Source organism: Lepeophtheirus salmonis, chromosome 6, assembly GCF_016086655.4.
Source record: "Lepeophtheirus salmonis chromosome 6, UVic_Lsal_1.4, whole genome shotgun sequence".
NCBI lineage: Eukaryota > Metazoa > Arthropoda > Copepoda > Siphonostomatoida > Caligidae > Lepeophtheirus > Lepeophtheirus salmonis.
In genome coordinates, this window is record NC_052136.2 from 4,643,774 (window position 1) to 4,661,660 (window position 17,887).

At 29.2% G+C, this 17,887-nt stretch overlaps 1 protein-coding gene across 1 annotated transcript in view; it reads left to right on the plus strand.

Moving 5' to 3' along the window:
* Positions 1-7,408: 7,408 nt before the first annotated feature.
* Positions 7,409-17,887, plus strand: part of LOC121120963 (FMRFamide receptor) — a 46,622-nt gene continuing 36,143 nt past the window's right edge. Inside the window, exon 1 of the mRNA XM_040715835.2 lies at positions 7,409-7,527. The gene's annotated coding sequence lies outside the window, so the exon portion shown is untranslated. The remainder of the gene's footprint in view (positions 7,528-17,887) is intronic.

A 17,887-nucleotide genomic window follows, 5' to 3' on the forward strand; every position in this document is an offset into this window, starting at 1 on the left:
ACTGATAAGTGATAAAAGTGTGAATATTTGGGTGGTTGGGTTGTTTCTGTAACATAAGATCCTCTTAGAAATTTATTTCGTTCTAAAGACAAAACTTAAATGCCTTTGATTATGTCCACTGACAAAATTTCAGAACACTTCAAGAGTACAACTCACATTCAAAATACAAAACACGAATTTTATAACAGTAAATGATGGCAAGACAATTATATACAGACAGGATTGCTAAATTTAGAGGACTAGCCAAGAACTGCGTTTTTGAGTCCAGTAATGTTTTATGTAAGTGGTTTAGATGTTCATTACGTTATGTTAAAGTTGAAAATTCATTATGATGATCGACTTCAATGTTTCCTTTCTACTAATCCATATCTCAGGGGCGTACAAAAGACAAGATATACCTATACTGGCTCTGAAAAGATAATACGTGGAAATTCGAAGCAAATATCCTCTGCTCTGGTAAATGAAGATGACTGAAAATGTTAAACAAAGTAGGAATGAAACAGTTTGAACATTTTTTCATGCAAGAGAAATATAAATATTGTCGAAGGAGAATGTCAAACACGATCACCAAATAACTCTCCTTGCCATTATTTTGTTATTAAGACTTAGAAAAAAAAGCTTATAACTTCTGATTGCGATTTCCGCAAGATATCAAATAGAAAATAATATATAAGTAGTGTAAATCATCTCAATTTATAGAATCATTTAATATAAATTATAGGCGGGTTACCAAATCGATCGTGTGTGTACACTTATATATATACCTTTAAGTACATGATATTTTTGTAAGTGCAATTTTTCTCTTAATATCATATATATATACACTTAGACGTGTGCACGCACGATAGATGTACTAACTTGTCTGGGAACGTTAATCAATAACCTGTCAAACCACTTTACCGGTTGCGTACTAAAAGGATTGCCAGATTTCTATGACAGCTCCAAACATCAATGCAAGCAGATTACCATGTCTTCAAAACAATAACGTCATAGTTAAGGCGGGTTACCACATCTGTCGTGCTTATGTAAGTCAAAGTGTCTATATATAAATGATATCGGGAGAAGAGTTGCTCTCACAAAAAACTTCCTTTAATCATTTTTATGTTTGTGTTGATGATAATGATAATGCAAAAGAAATAAATGGAAAGGAGAAAATTTTATTTTTTATTTTTTTACCTTTTATTGTTCTATAAGAAAGAAAAGAATATTCTTATAAGTTTAAAGTTTACCACTCAAATTTAAAAAAAAAAAAATCACAAAACAGGACATTTTATTATTGCTTAGAATATGTAGTTTAATTTAAATGTATATTTAATAAGGATTAATAGATTTGTGAAGCCGGTATAACCTCTCAAATATGACAAAGGATGAAGTTGTATGTTCATGTTGGTATGATTAGGTTCTTAACCAGCTTTTCTTAAATGAAATTCTTACCTTATAATACTATTCAAATCTTTGACACCATCATTCTATTGATTAGTTATATTAATATTATCATGAGTTCCCCGATTCGTTCTTCACCTATTTGTGATTTATCAGATATTCGACCTTCATAACATGGAAACGTCTTATTTAGCGATGTGGATATGGATGACAAACAAGTAATTAAATGGTTTGTTCTTGTTTGCTAGGACCTTTGGATACTTTTGGGAAATTAAAGTTCTTTGTTTAATTAGTTAAACACGAAGACATTTCTTGTTGGCGAGAAATAAATATAAATAATACATTTCTTCTATATCTCCATTGAATCATGAAGTTTATATGTTTGGACATTGTGCTGCCCAGTATTAGGAAGATCAAATCCCAAATTAGTGGACGGAGAGTTGGTTGGACAACTTTTTCTTTCTTCCTTGCTATGGGAAGATCTACAATTCATAGACTATTTACTCTCTAATTAAAGAATGGGTTGAAACATAAACCTAATAAATTGAAGAGAAATCCATCTAATAACCCGTACAATTGAAATATAAATGAAAGGAGATGAGGTATTAAAAATTTTCTGGGGAACCCAATGATGGATCATAGTATTTTTTTACCAGGAAGAGTTGCATCTTGTTCGGATCTCAAAGTCATACGTTTCCCGAGTCATTTCAAAAGTGGAACATTTATATTTAGATCAAAGATATGTTAAATATTGTAGTAGACAAACTTTCAATCTATGAATTTGAAATCTATGTATTTTGTGAGTTGAATATAATGTTTATCATATTTATTATGATCATTCTCAAGAATTGTCCTTGTTGTTTGTAGAATATCTACAAACTAAGACTTTGGTTGATTGGACATTGCATATCAATGAGAATATTATGGAGCACTTGCACCATATCCAAAATGAACGAAGAGATTACAATTCGAGGCCTGGATACGTCAAAAATAATCGAGAATCTATTTCACTATTAACTATGGACTTTATTAACACTAAATTAATTATTTAAGCGTCAACACATTTGGGAAGGACTCATTTTATTTCTCTGTATAAGGTTAGCCTTTTTACTATTGAGAATGAAGTATTAGAAATGTCCAATATATATATATATATATATATACTAGGACTACATTAAAAAAGGACAAAGCAATTTTCTTTTATTTCGCGTGAGGCATACATGAGCCAGCATGAACGTAGTAACTATGGAAGTTTAATTTCCCTTCTCTTTTCTCTCCTCTTATTTTTCACTACAGTTTAAAGAGTTATATTTGCGAATCATCTTCCTCTCTGCGTTACTCGGACAATGCCTGATTACTGTACTGTCCTTTGTTGCACTTGAAGTAACCTCAATTATGAAAAAACAAAGTGTCTAACTTTTCACAGTTAACTAATTACTAAAAATTATCATGTATTTTAATTATCAACGCCCTCATTACATATTTCCACATGATTCATATATGAGAAAAAGTTGGATTACAGCAATCGAAAAAGTGAGAAAAAGTTAGAAACATCCTTTGAATTTAAAAAAGTCACCGTCATTTTTCTACTTTTATTTTATTTCAAATTGTTTCATAGCCGAGAGTTTGGATTTGTTGACTCGGAGGAAGAAGAAAAGGGACTCTCAAGTTCTTTAACGGCGCAGATTGAAAAAGAAGGTAAATTCATAATGTATTCCCAAATGCAGTTTTCTACCTCAGCTAACCTCTTCTTGCCATTGCGAGAATAAATAGTATCTCGCAAAATGGAAATAAAACTCTTCAAGTTAGGCAAGAGGTTTAGGTGGAGAGATATTTTAATGCTGCCAAATATGACTCGATTTTTTACCAAAAAAGATTTATTGTGAGATCCATTTTAATGAAAAAAGTGTAAGTATGCCATTTTTTATGTTCATTACAGATGAGAGAGAACTCGTCAATGGATTTAACGTTTTGATGACAATATGCTTAGAAGATTATTTTCCTCAAAAGAAAAGACCAAAATATATCGAAACTCACCCAAACCGATCTGATGACAAAACTTTGTTGGAGAAGGCTGATATTTAAAACTTGGAAATTATTGAGAAGAAAAAATGTGAGCAAATCCTTTACGCTTTATCTTAAAAAAAAACCAGTATGCAATAGGACACTATCAATTGCAACTTGCTTAAAAAGTACAAATTTGCAGCATATATATTTCTTCGAAAGGAAATTTTTTGACGTTACCCCATCCTAACTACATCAGTAAAATGACAAAAACAATAAATGTGTCTCCAGGATTTAGGAAGTTACATGAACTTACCCATCCAAAAGAATTGACTCTCTATCTAGTAGAGAAAATATTTTTATGCTCATAACGGATGAAGTTTATACTACAATGCAAGTACAACTTCACCGTGGGAAGCTGAGTGGTCTTGAAAATAGTATAGTAACTTATACTTGTAGTATGCTCATGCTTTCTAGTTTTGATGGATCATATGCAGAGTAATTCAGATACTACCAAAGATTTAAACTTTTTAACTAAAAAAGTCACCAAATTTTGATTCGAAGTAATAGGTTTTGGAGCAGACAATCGTACTTTGAATAGACGGGTTAAATTATTTTCTTATTTTTGTCTTGATATATTTTTATTTGCTCAAAAAGTAACACCACTGCCTTTGTCGTTTTATGTATCGAACTATTATTGTTTATTTATAATACACAATTCTTTATATTCTCCTCTACTTATTTAAGTACGTTCCTTTTTATTATGACGGCTCTTGTACGCCACCTCTTTTCACGCGTAGTCCTTTTATTCATGAAGTCCTATTATATATTTATGTTTGATTTTTTGAAACTGAAACGGTACACTTTGATTTCTAACGTTCTCATTCTTTATAATAAAATATAAATAGGAAATTTGTAAGAAAGGGTCAAATTGTTTGATATCTCTCTTAGATCACAAACTACAGTGTATAATTTCAATTCTGCATATTGACATTCAATGTGATAATCATGAAAAAATAGCTTTTATAGGTTTTTAAGTTTTTTCTATTTTCCACATTTAATTTTAGTTTACAGAGGTCAGAATAAAAATTTCATATTAATGGTGTTTGTGGCGTACATGGTTATTTGTTTTGCATTTAATTAAATTTATATACACTTTCTTCCTGAAAATCATTCAAAGTTTTGCCGGACCACTGACTCATCCAACTGTTGCAAGCAAACTGGTTAACAGATCGCTCTCAAATTTGGCATCATAATGCAAAACAGGGCTGCCAACATAAACAACAAAAAAATATTATAAAATCCCTTCAGCGTAGGCAATTTAAATTATCGATTCCTAGTACTTTTTTGACAGAATGTAGTTCATTTGTAAATAAGAGTTGGACATCATTTTTTAAAATTATTTGTTCATTCTTTTTTTAAACCTGGAACTGTTGTCTTGTCGGTGCTTACACAAATAACATAGGTATTTGGATCTTAACAAATATAGCCTACAGGAAACCCTGCTGGACTAATTTTGAAATATGAAAAGGTTTGACATTCAGTACCACGACATTTATTTTGGGAGGTCTTAAATATGTTTTTTTTTTCAAATTTTCCAACTAACATTATTTCATTTTCGCATTTCCGATATGAAGTAAGCTTTTTATAAACAAAAGTAGTCATTTTCGTAAAAAATAAAATGCCTTCTTGATAAAAAAATTAGGTTATTTTAAATTTTCGGAGAAATGGTTTTCTTTAATTGTTTTTGATCAAAGCCTTTATGTCATTCAATTTATTTTATAACTTTTTTTGCATGAACTAAATTATTTAAAAAGAAAAAATTCATATAACTTGTTTCTTAAGTTATTATCTTCCATTAAAAAGGACATATGAATGTATAAAAAAGTCCTACTATTCATAGCCCACATGATCTAAATATATGCTTTCCTTTAATTAAACATCAGTGTTGCCAAATATTTATGATAAAAAGATTTACTAGTATTAGATGGGCTTTCATTAAGGTTGGTATTAGTATATTAAAACCTGTTATAACTACAAAAAGATGAGAAAATTATCTTAAGAGGTAAATGGATTACTTATCATGATAGTAATGAAGAATAGTGAAGAAAGTGGTATGATCAATGACGTATATACATTTATTCAGTCAAAATTGAAAGAAAAAATACCATATGGTTAACTCTTAAACATTATTAGTTAAATTGGTTTTAGGCAGTTTAATCTCAATTTGTATGGGTATCATAACTTAAAAGTCACATTTTTTAAAGGTTTTTGTAAAAGAAGGAAAAAATCCATAAAACATTATATAAATCCATCATGATCAATGATTTCAAAGTTATTTATCTTATAAAGAATTATTGATTTTATAAGAAGATAATTTGTTATGAAAAGCTTAACATTAGTATTTGTTAAAAATAATTTGCAACTGAAAAAAAATATTATCAAATATACATTTTTTTGATAGGGCATTGTTGGGTAGTTAATTAATAAAGAAGATAATTTTTTTTTTTTGAAAAAAATAGCCAATTTTCGAAAATTCAAGGACGACCTCTTAAACTAATACCAAAATATAAATTATTATTCGATGAGAACTCAATATTTCTATATTAAAAAATGAGAGTTAAAAATGGACCAGTCTATTACGTAAAGCAAGAAATAATTAATTATTTTGTATTTTTCTCCAAATATCTATATTTGTCGAATTTGATAAAATAAGAAATTACATGATTTTTTAAAGCAGGGCATGCGGGATTTAAAAAAAATCCAACCCTAGCATCAATGCTATAGTAGTTACAAAAAAATGAAGAGATAGGTTGACTTAAGGCCATAGTGCTTATTCAAAAACCTAGTAATCAATATTTTTCCTCAGAAGGACAATTTTTTTTGTCTGCTAAGGGAGTCAATAATTTTTGACTATGGTGCCTCCATGAATTAACCCTCTTAACTGAATTAACAAGGTTAATTCTGGGAAGCAGTAAGTGATGGAGGACAATAATAGAATATGATAAAGTGATGTAATATGTTGTATAATAAAAAGCCACATCTTACGTGAGAAAAAATATATATAAAATATAAATGTGAAAATCTCCTCATTTCTAGATATTGAAGGATATAATAACTTGTACAAGCGTATCCTAGAAAGCTTAAAAAACGTGTGTTTTTTTTACATTTCTACAAATAAGACAATAAATCTACTTACGCAAGCAAGTGAGTTTTAGCAACTATGTTTTGTAGTTTTGGGATGACTTTATAATAGGTATAATAAACAGGAATTCGTTTTTTTTCAATAGGCGGCTTTAATAATGTGTATCTCAGGATGTATCAAGGCTGTCAGTGTACGCTCGATGGTGTTATAAAGACAATGGGTCTTACTAAAAATAATTTAAACTATTTTAATGCTTGACTTAGTCTTGTTTATGCATGCGTCAAAGATGGATACTAGTAAAAACAAAATACTCCATATTTTACAATTTTGCTTCGATAAAGGCAAATAACACCATCCAGCCAGCTACACTACAATTCATTTTTTACAGTTATATTCCATTTTAAAATTAGACAGTTAGGATAATAACTCTATCAGTAACATTTAAAAGGAGGATAGTGCAGTTTTATTTTTAATAACTCCGACAAAAGGACATTGCTGTCCATTGTTGTTTTGGTAACTTGTGACTATTACCAGTAACGAATAAACAATTATATAGCAAAAATATGATTTTTGAATCAATAAATTATTAACAACCATATATTAATTTTATATAAAAATGTCGACATATCCCTAATATCTTCTACATCCTTCTTCAAAGTACAAATACCAATATTATTTAAAAATTTCATACGAGGTTATTGTAACAAATGCCTAATTTACTTAATATATAATATATTTACGCTGATTTTTTCGTGCAGTTTGAATGTAACAACATATATAAGCCCAATAGAAACTACAAACACGGTGAAAAAAAGGTATGGGGGGGGGGAGGTTATCGAGAAAAGAGAAAATGCTTTTTTCTCCTTTTTCCTCTTAGAACCATTATCTTTCATATTTGAGCTACATGTATTCAGTTATGTCTCGTTACTTGATGTGATTTGTCTTTTATTTGTATGTGACTTTGGACTACTTAGCATACGTATTATCATTTTAAGGTAATTTATTTGAAATTTATTTAAAATTAATTAAATTCTGAATTGTTTTATCAAAATATATATGTTGAATGTTAGGACAAAATCAATAATCTTTAATATTTAAAAAAAAAAAATTCATATTGGTAAATATTTTATCGATATATTTTGGTCAATTAAAAAAAAAGTTAAAAATGTGAACTTTATCTTAATTTATTTAATAAGGTACTTATTTATATTGCTCATAATGCACGTACAGAATTAAAACCATATAAAATTTTGTGAAGAATTGCGTTATAAAAACATATAAATAAGCATTATAGCTTAAAATTAGACTACCTAACCAATATCTAACAACAGTTCAAGTATTGACTAACTAATTAACAATAAGAAAGATAAAATAACGTTAAACTGATGAAAGAGTCCTCGTTTTAAAATGTTGATCTCTTATTAAAATGTACATACACTCGGTCTTCAACGTCAAATAGTATCCGAGGGAATCAGGAATACGATACTGAATCACTTCAAGGGAGTAGACCCAGGAACTACAATCAAAGTTTGGGAATTTGATATAAAAAAACAGAATATTTCGCGGAGGCACATATTATTATTAACCTTAAATCTAACCTGCAAATATTTTAACGTTAGTTAGCTTGGACACGATAAGAGCCTTGGCAATTAACAAAGCAAAATTTATAGCTTACTTTTGTGTGACAATTTTCTGGATGAAAGACCGAAGAAAATTAACACTTTAATTTCCGCTATGCTGTGGGCTGTCATTTCCATGTTCAATGATAAGAACTCTTTAACCCTCTAAGGGTGAACTTTTTTGCTTTGTCCAAAAAAAATTTTGTTTTATTTTTCTCCATTTATAACATGAAAGTAACAATTTACTCTTTAGCCATTATTTTGTAAATGTTATGGCTATTGGTTTTTTTTAAACGTAAAGAATTCTGTACACTTGTCGTAACAGGGAAAAAACAATTATTCTTATTTATTTTCTATCAGCACATAAATTATAATTTTCAAATAATTGAAAGAGTAAAAATATATTTTCTCATGAAAAAATCAGAAACAATTTCTCTTTTTTTAGTAAGACATAGAATAATTTTGCATTTTTCACAAAAAATTATTGTAATACCTTTACAGGACGGGCTTTTACATTGTCCACTTTTTTCTAAAACTTCAAATCTTATTTCGTTTGGAGAGATTTTTTTGTGTTTTTTCTAATTTGTGGATTGTGAACGATGGTCGACCCCGTGGTCGAGGTATGGATGGTCCTTGCTCGATAAGTGCATTTGCAATTGCCATTTTAAATGTCTGTAAATTCATTACTTTTTTGGAACCAATTCCATTTTCACTACAGTCTTTTCTGTACATTATCCATGAATACAGATACATCAATAAAATGGAATAACAAAAGGTGACAAATTTTTTTGAATATCGTTCCAATTAAATATAGAGCAGTTAAGGAATCCATTCAATCGAAACCGCCCATAAATTTGTTATAGGTTGGAACAATATTTGGACAAGGAATTTGAATCATTTTTTATTATTCTTTTTGTCAAAACGACGTCAAAGTTGTGTGGGTTGAGCGAAAGTAAATGTTGAAACAAAGACCACACATTTATTTCACACTCATTTTACTAATCTAATTTCCATTTCATCATCAATCAATTGAGCTTTTTTAAAATAATCAGTGTTGTTCGTTGTCTTTATATTATTTATTCATATCTTTATTTAGAAAATGAATGTTTATAAGTTGTGAAGTCGATAAAAAAATATCCCAAATGAACGAACATAAAGAATTCTTTACAATTGAAACTCTATTTTAAAAATGCTAGTAAAGGAGGAATAGATGAAATTATCAATAATATTATTTAAAGATTAGGTAATAACAAACAACTCAATATTTAAAAAAAATAAAAAAATTAGCAAATAATTACAATCATAAAAGTCACTGAGTAAGGAAGCACACTTGTATACAAAATAACTTATTTATGGTCAATAAATTTCAATTAGAAAAAGAAAATAAAGGATAAAAAAAGATTCAAAGTACTCCTAGATGTTAGATTAACAATATTATAGCCATATTGAAATTTGTGAGATTCCTTTTTGGAGAAAAGAATGGACAATTTCAAGCGTAAAGAATTCTTTACATTCGTTCTTATAGGGTTAAGTATTCCCATAAAGGGGCAATCAATAAAATAATACCGAATAGTATTAAAGAGCTTCCTGCAGTCCTTACAAGGACTATTGAAAAAGAGACAATTTGTGGATATCTAGAATTGTGAAGTAAATTTATTTATTTCCACTACTACACGCAGGGATGTCTGGTAATTTTAACGTTATTACAAATTTTTTGCCCACTCCGGAAGCTCCTTACTATTCATGTTCAGGTACCAGGGACTAGGATGTTGAATTTTTCTTCCAGATCTCATCAGGGAAAAAAATAACTTTGCTTGGTTTAAAATTGATTCTGAGTTTTCATGGAGGTCATGGACCCTAAGAATATTACACTGCATTGCTTCTATCTCTAAACTTTAGAAATTTTCAAGATTTTTGAAAGAAGCTCTGTTCCATGAATTCTGCCTAATTATATCAACCATTGTTTCGAATCATACACAGATTTAGCATACCATACAATCCTTTGAACAACAACCCATGAGGGAGAGAGTGAGCTCAAGTACTGAGCATTAACCACGAATAGACGCAACGATTTAGATATTACAGATCTCCGTTCGAGCTCGGGTCTAGTCGACAGGTCAATAACACCCTTGATATCAATCTTAAGCAAAACACTACTCAAGAATTTTGAACCTCTACCTACATCTTTCCTCGACCTTTTTAAATTGATTTATGAAACCATATTTGGCTCCAATATTTCCTTTCAAATAATATCATCACTGCCTGTCAATATATTTTTTACTTCTTCATCTGCAATTTGTGATATCCGGAACAAGTTTATACCTCAATATATTATCGATCCTGATATATATATTTCTATGAAAGTGTATTTATTTTTTTTTTTTTTTTATTTTTTATTAAGGTCTTAATTTTACAATATATAATATTAAAAAAATAAAAACAATATACATCATAATAAATTGGGAAATTACATTTAGTAAAAATATAAATAAACATTGTAGTTTAAAATTAGTTCCCAAAAACAAAGACCACTTTAGTTACACTAAAAATCTATACAATAAATGAGATTAACAAAAAATCCCAACAACAAATAAAAACACAATATAACCAAAAAAAGTCATAAATCTAAAACTAAGTATCTAGGATTTGCCTATTTTTATGTTTATTAAATATCTTGATAATGTGATTTAAAATTTTTATGTATTTAATTGAGTTCTCCGGAAAATACCGAATAATATCCAGCGCTAAATCGAACGTCAATGTATCGTCCTTGGGTATTTTCAATTCAAAAGCCAAGTATCGTGACGCAGCCGCAATTAGTATGCCTCTTAACTCCCTTCCATCTGTTGGTTCCTTCAATGTCAACTTTTTTGCAATCTAAGCCTTAGAGTTAAGTAAGCCAAACCCGATTGCTTTAGCCTTCTTCGAAGGAATTAACTTATTTTTTGGAAGCCCAAAAAGAATTATGGCCGAGATATGGTTTGGTGCGGTGTTTATATGACCTTCCAAGTTCCATTGAATGGAACTTATTATATTCAACTGACAACACTGGTTAAGAAAATACGAAGTCATGGAATATCAATGGCATACAGAAATGTGTGCTTCTGTGCCAAACACATGTCCAAAGAGATAATTGAGTTTAAAAAACTTCCCATATCAACCATTTACTATGTTGCCAAGGCTTATAAGATGTTTTTTGGGTTGAGAAGACCTTCAAGGAAGACTCATGATCGTTTTGGGATAATTACAAATAATGAATTAATGGAATATATGATTAAAATAAATGGAGATGCTCACCGTATCGGAACTTTTTGGACCTTGGAAAAAAGTCCGATATACGTCCACATATCACTGTTGACTCTTGACAGCTTCAATTCTCGAGGACGTGGACAACATGGACAGGAGTTTTTCATGAAGGAATGTGTAAGATTCTCCAGATTCAAGGCTTTAATTGAAGCTGGAGGTGATTTTTTTGAGTGGTTGACTTTACTATGGAGCCTTACATGTTTTAGAAAAAGATTTGTGACTTGCTGAACTAATTTTGAGAAAATAATAGCTTTTATGTATCATCTGTAAATTTCCCTGATTTAAAATTCCCAACCAGTATATGTTATCCAGACACCATTTTGATGTGATATTTTGCTTTTGTGTTGATTGGCCATATATATATCAAAACTTATTGAATGTATATGATATGTGTACATTGCGAGAAAAAGATCACAAAAAAATATTTTCATGATTTTTTAACGTATTTTTTAAAAATAGAATAAATTTAAAAACTGGTTTTTTTACATGAATGTAGGTGCATATAATTAAGATACAAATCCTTCCATAAAACTGAAATATATTTAAAAAAAGGAGTTTATTACATTTCAATTCCCCAACAGTACATTGGTGTTTTATCCACCCAAGAGAATTAAATATCCGTCGAAATATTTAGTCTGTATCAGTGATGTAACACCATAAGGTGGCCAACATAACCCTTTGTAATAGTCATAGATAAAATATAATAAAAGTCGTCCTCCCTTCTTGAATAAATATGTAAATAGAATATAGTTGTGTCATCTGTTGTAGATATATCCCAAGTAAATGAAATAATACTAAAGTCAACATTGTAAAATATTTTCGCTCTATCTACTATGTAAATTTTTACTTTATTATAGACTTCCTGTATTTGATATTTTGGGATGATTGTTCAATAATAGGCTGAGAAAATGCTGAAAATATTTATGGAAGTTTCAAGGATTGCTTTCAAAGTATTCTTTTTATTTATTCATTCCTTTGATTAATATAAAAAAGTGAGATATAATCAGAGTAAGAGACGTCTTATTCTTGTTAGAACGTGCCTTGTTTGGTAATAACATATTATAATATATTATTTTATAAAAATATAGTAAAAAATCCATTATTTGCATGCCTTTGGGGTGTTATATCGTTGAGAAAAATTGGGGATGCTAAGGAATAACTAAAGTTTTGTATAAATCAGCACCTATTTAAAAAAATTAATGGCCATCAAAATTTCTGAAAGATCATCAACTAATATTATAATGGAAAAATAAAAATACAATTCCTCGAATAGCCTATTATTATTTTTAAATCATTACACCATGCAACAAAACTAAATTCTTGGAACACTTGCTTGCTGAGATCCAAATTTATAATTGTTATTTATGGCGTTTAACACAAAAATGCCCTTTTAAATTTTTAGAACCTCTGGAGTTTGTATTTTTTTTTTTTTTTGCATAACTTTTTAAATGGATAATTTCTAATCCAACCCATTTTTCGTAGTTAAAAAATATGAAGATAGATACATATGGACATTAAGGATCTATTATTTTATCTTAATTTAATTTCTTAAAAAATGTGTCTAATTATACAAAAATCAAATATTAAAAGTTAAATCTTTTTGTTTATTTTTTTCAATCGCTTTATATTATTGCTAAGGCTAAAGAATAAACTTTAACTTACAACTTAAAAAAGTTCGATTTTGTTTGATTTATTCTGTTTAACTTTAAATTTTCTTATAGAATATTTAATACAAAAGAAATGCAGGGTAGATCATAAAAGTTTTAAAATTATATATAAATTATTCCCTCGGTGCAATTTCTCAGGATTGGGTTTCTGCATTTAGACTCATTTAAAAAAGAAAATCTGCACGTTTGGGATGCTCATTATTACATATAATCCCCCAATAAATTTTGGGATATGTTTTTGTTTTTTTAAATAACCTCAGAGATCCAGAATATCTGAAGGAATATGCAATCAATTATGGATTTCTTACCATTCCTGATATTGATAATTGTGTACGATTTAGAGACAGAAGAAAAAGAAAGATGATGACTACATGCTTACAAAATATTACTTCTGATAGATTGTTATTTATTATTAATTATATGTACCACAACTCTAATATCTATGTTTGTAAGTATTAATCACCTTAGGTAATATAGGTTAAAATATGGAACTGTTACCCTAAAAGTGTTCATGATATTTTATTTAAAATCTTATAGCACAGTTATTGTTATTCCATCTCTCAAACATTACTTAAAGAAAGAAAGCAATAAAACAAAGTCTTGAAATAATTTGTAGTTAGTTGATTTTATATGAGGATGGGCGGTGTAAGTAATTTCGTATTTCCTTCTTTCTTAAAAACTAAGAATAAAGTATTGTACTTGACCAGTTCAGTCGTTACTTATTGTGTTCCGAGTATGGAAGTACCAAAAGAATAAATTTCTCCATATTTTATACTTTTACACTTTTTTATACTTGAAAGACTAAAACGGGTCGAAACCGATCAAGAAAAATTGCGATGTGTATAAGGCCCGAACAAAACCATACCTTTGGGTCACAGCAGTATTGGCATTTTCGAATCTTTTATTATTTTTCTTTACCAAACATTTTCAAATAGCCAGAGTGGACAATCAACAAAGGCATAAATACTGTCATTAAAATATTAACCTCAATTCTGGCAATGCATTAAAAACTTAATTATGCTAGAGGGGCTTTGAAATTGAGCAGTAAACTGTTTACCATCCTTTTTCCTCTCAGAGAATTAAATAATATCCTTATTCTCCGATATCTTGCATATGATAGATATGATCCTCACAAATCCCCCTTCCCCCTCCCATATCCAATGAGTTAGAAGTTTCCATTTTAAGAACATGGTATGATGTGGGAGTTAGCTACTCTTGTGAGGTGAAGCTTAAACCTTCTATCCCCAATTGGTACAAAATTATCATTATTAGGAAAGGTAAGAATTCCATTATTGGTTGAAGTACCGTGCCTCAAGGGAGTTAAAACTGCTCTGCTACTCCATTTTAAGCACCTAAAATCCCTTCAAATATGCTAAAATACACACCTGACCTAGGGTGTTGGCTGCTTGTCCCTGAGGTAGGGCAATTTCTTCCTCCACCGCTTCTCTGAGCATATAAAAACCTGTCTCATATCCAAAATATCTCTCAGGTTTTACAGAATAAGTGATAAAAATACTATTTAAAGGATGCCATAGCCCCGATGACTAAACAAAGTGTTACCTGAACCATTTTTGGAGCCATAAAGTCCTACATGAAAAATTTCAGTCAAATCTATCAATTGGGTTGGCCGTGATTGAAGGACATACACACACAGACATTTTTAATTAATTAAATATAGATATTATAGATTAATTTAAAAAACAGATAAATACTTTTTTTAATAAACCATTAATTTAAATATATGTGAACTGTTTAATTATGTATGTTGTATTTTATAAAATAGTAATCATCCTAGCTTATATTGTACTTAATTTAATGAATATTATCGTTCAAAAAATCAAGAGATATCTTCAGAATGTATTTATATAATTAAGTATACTTACTGAAGACTTCTTAAAATTTTTTTAAGTTGTACCCTATCTATGTAAATTTTTTTTTTAAACAAAACGAAACAAAACATTTAAAAATGTACCAATAAAATCTAATTTATGTATATTCTAAGAACTAATTAATGAAGAGGAATCTTTTTATGAATAGACTAATAAATCTATTTATCGGTCCATCATGTTTCTAAGAACTTTTTATTGTAAGATAAGTTCCTCTAAAGAAAATTAAGTATCTAGTAAAAAAGTATATTAACAAGAGATGTTTAAAACTTACCGGGTTTATATTTAAGCATCAAGGAATCGTTTAGAAAATATATTTCAACTGTTCATTATCATGAAAAAAACAAAGTACATTTAAGTCTTTTTATTATTATATTAGAAATTATCAAATAGAAATGTGATATTGACGTAATATACCTGTAAAAATCATAATATCATCAGTTTGAATATTTTTTTAAAGATTTAGTATTTTTTTCAGATATAATTTACAGGATTTCTAAGATAAATCATGACTTAATTAAAACGTTTGTAGCTCGTTTATTTGAAAAGCTTGAAGGAAAGATCAATTATATTTTTGGATTACTTAAAGCCTTTGATAAAGGCCAAAAATGACACTTCAATGATTGTGCTGGCCAAAAGAGGAATATCGGCATTCAGACTATGAATAATGTCGTAAGCAAACAAAAGATACATCTTCTAACTGTGTGTATGTCAACCTAACATGCACTGCATTGTCACTGTCTGGAAAATAGTTTGAAATCAACTTCAAACTGTATCACCAGTGAGGGTGATGCAGTTGTTTCTGAAATTAGAAATGATTTTTAGAATCAGATGAGCCTAATTTTGTTAGTAGGGCTAGGTAAGTAGATATCAATTACAAAATTTTAGCAAATTTGGTTAAAGTTTATCTCTAGCACAATTGCAATTTCTATATACGTATGACGCAGTTTTTTCTTTGTTTAGCTTTTTTTTGAAAATAAAATACTTAAATGAACAAAAAAATATTATAGTTTCTTATCATTTTTTTGTGACTTTAGTTTCCTTGATTGTATAGAGTAATTAGTTATCGCGCATACACTATTTATTAAAGAAAGATATTTAACTTCAGTATAGAAAATAAAGAAAGGACAACTTGTCTTCCTTTCTTTCTGACTATTTACCACAAATGCAGCAATCAAGGCATTCTTGACACATTTGAGGTACCTAACTGAACAACTGGAACAAATAGTATTGTTTCGTGATCAAGTTGCAAACGACATCAATACCAAGATGGCTTCAAAATTTCTGTCTTTAGAACAAAGACTCCTCTCCAAAAGACCGGGTTCAAAATATGGGAAACCAACGTTCCCAGAAATTCTAAAAGATATTGGAGATTATCTACATTTATCACGGTTTGTGGGCGAAGTTTCCTGGGTTTTTTTAAAGATTGTGTGGCTAGGCAAAAGCTTCTTGCAGAAACCAGGTGAAAAAGTAGGAATCCGATCTTGACTTTTAGGGGTAAAGATAGTGCAAAACTTATTGGGCAAAGCTAGAAAAGAAGAAAACTTACTGAAAATACTTCAAGAATATCCATCGTTCCCTTCCAAATCAAATAAAGAAAGAAACAAATAATTGGAATTGAAAAATTGACAAATTATCTATTTATATGTGTAAAGTAGTTAATAATTTAATTATAAATTTATATTTTCATATGAAGTTGATAATTAGTGAGAGAAAAAAGGAAAAACTTTGTTTTTCTTCTTTTCTCAACTGAAATTTAATAATGTGTTCTTAATTTAATAAACGGTTTATGGACAATAACTTATTACTATTTACAATCAAGGAAACCAGAGTCACAAAAAATAAATATAACACACAATAATGTTTCATCGTTTATAGCAATATTTTATTTAAAAATAAAGCACACCTATTTCTTTTTTATTTCATTCGTGTTTAGAAATTGAAATTGTGCTTGAGGTAAATACTAACCAAATTTGCTGAAACTTTGTATTTGTGTTTACTTAGGAGCTGCAGTACCAATATTAGGTTTTGTGGAATCTGTTGACGTCGGGGTAACTTAATCACTCTAGTGGACACTAAACTAGCCATATTTCTGCTTCTATGACTTTTTTTGAGTGGATTCTAGGAGACAAACGTTTGCAAGGTCACCAATGTGTTCCATCTGAGGGCCTTCAACAGATGTGAGATGGATTACCTTTACCCTGCACTTTTCCTATTCAGACGTTGTGTGAAAGCTGCTATGTAGACGGAAGGCAACCTCATTAAGCTATAAATATAAGATATATTTACATTTTGTTTGGCAATAGTAAATGTCTATAGCCCTACATTTAAACAAGATTTAGACATTTAAACTAAGTCTCAATTTATTTTAAAAACCTTAAAGATGCGTTTAATATAAAAAAATATATTTTCCTTTGTTATTTTTTAAATTGTTAAAGAATATCTCATATTCATAATAAGAAATTTTGGTTTTTTTTTCTTTTTTTTTTTCTGTATAAAGTAGTAAACAATAAAGCTAAATTCATTATTATCCTGGATGCCAATGTTAATCATGATCCTACATCAGCATTATAAAAAATACCTTGGTCACATTTTAATGTAAGCAAGAGTACAATAAGGGGAAAAAGATTATCTTCGTCTAAAGTCTTTAGTCAGGTTTAAAAAAACAAAAAGATGTCCTAAGAACTCAATGAGGGGGAAAAAGTATGAGAGGTGCTATAAACAACTGATATATGTATAAAATGCAAGCTGTTAAAATCTCTTACTTAGATTGGTGCCATCGAAGCCAATTCTAATGCCATATCATATATAAATAATCAAAACTGGTGAAGAATATATACGGGGTATTGCAATCAAATCAGCAATTGCGTGCACATG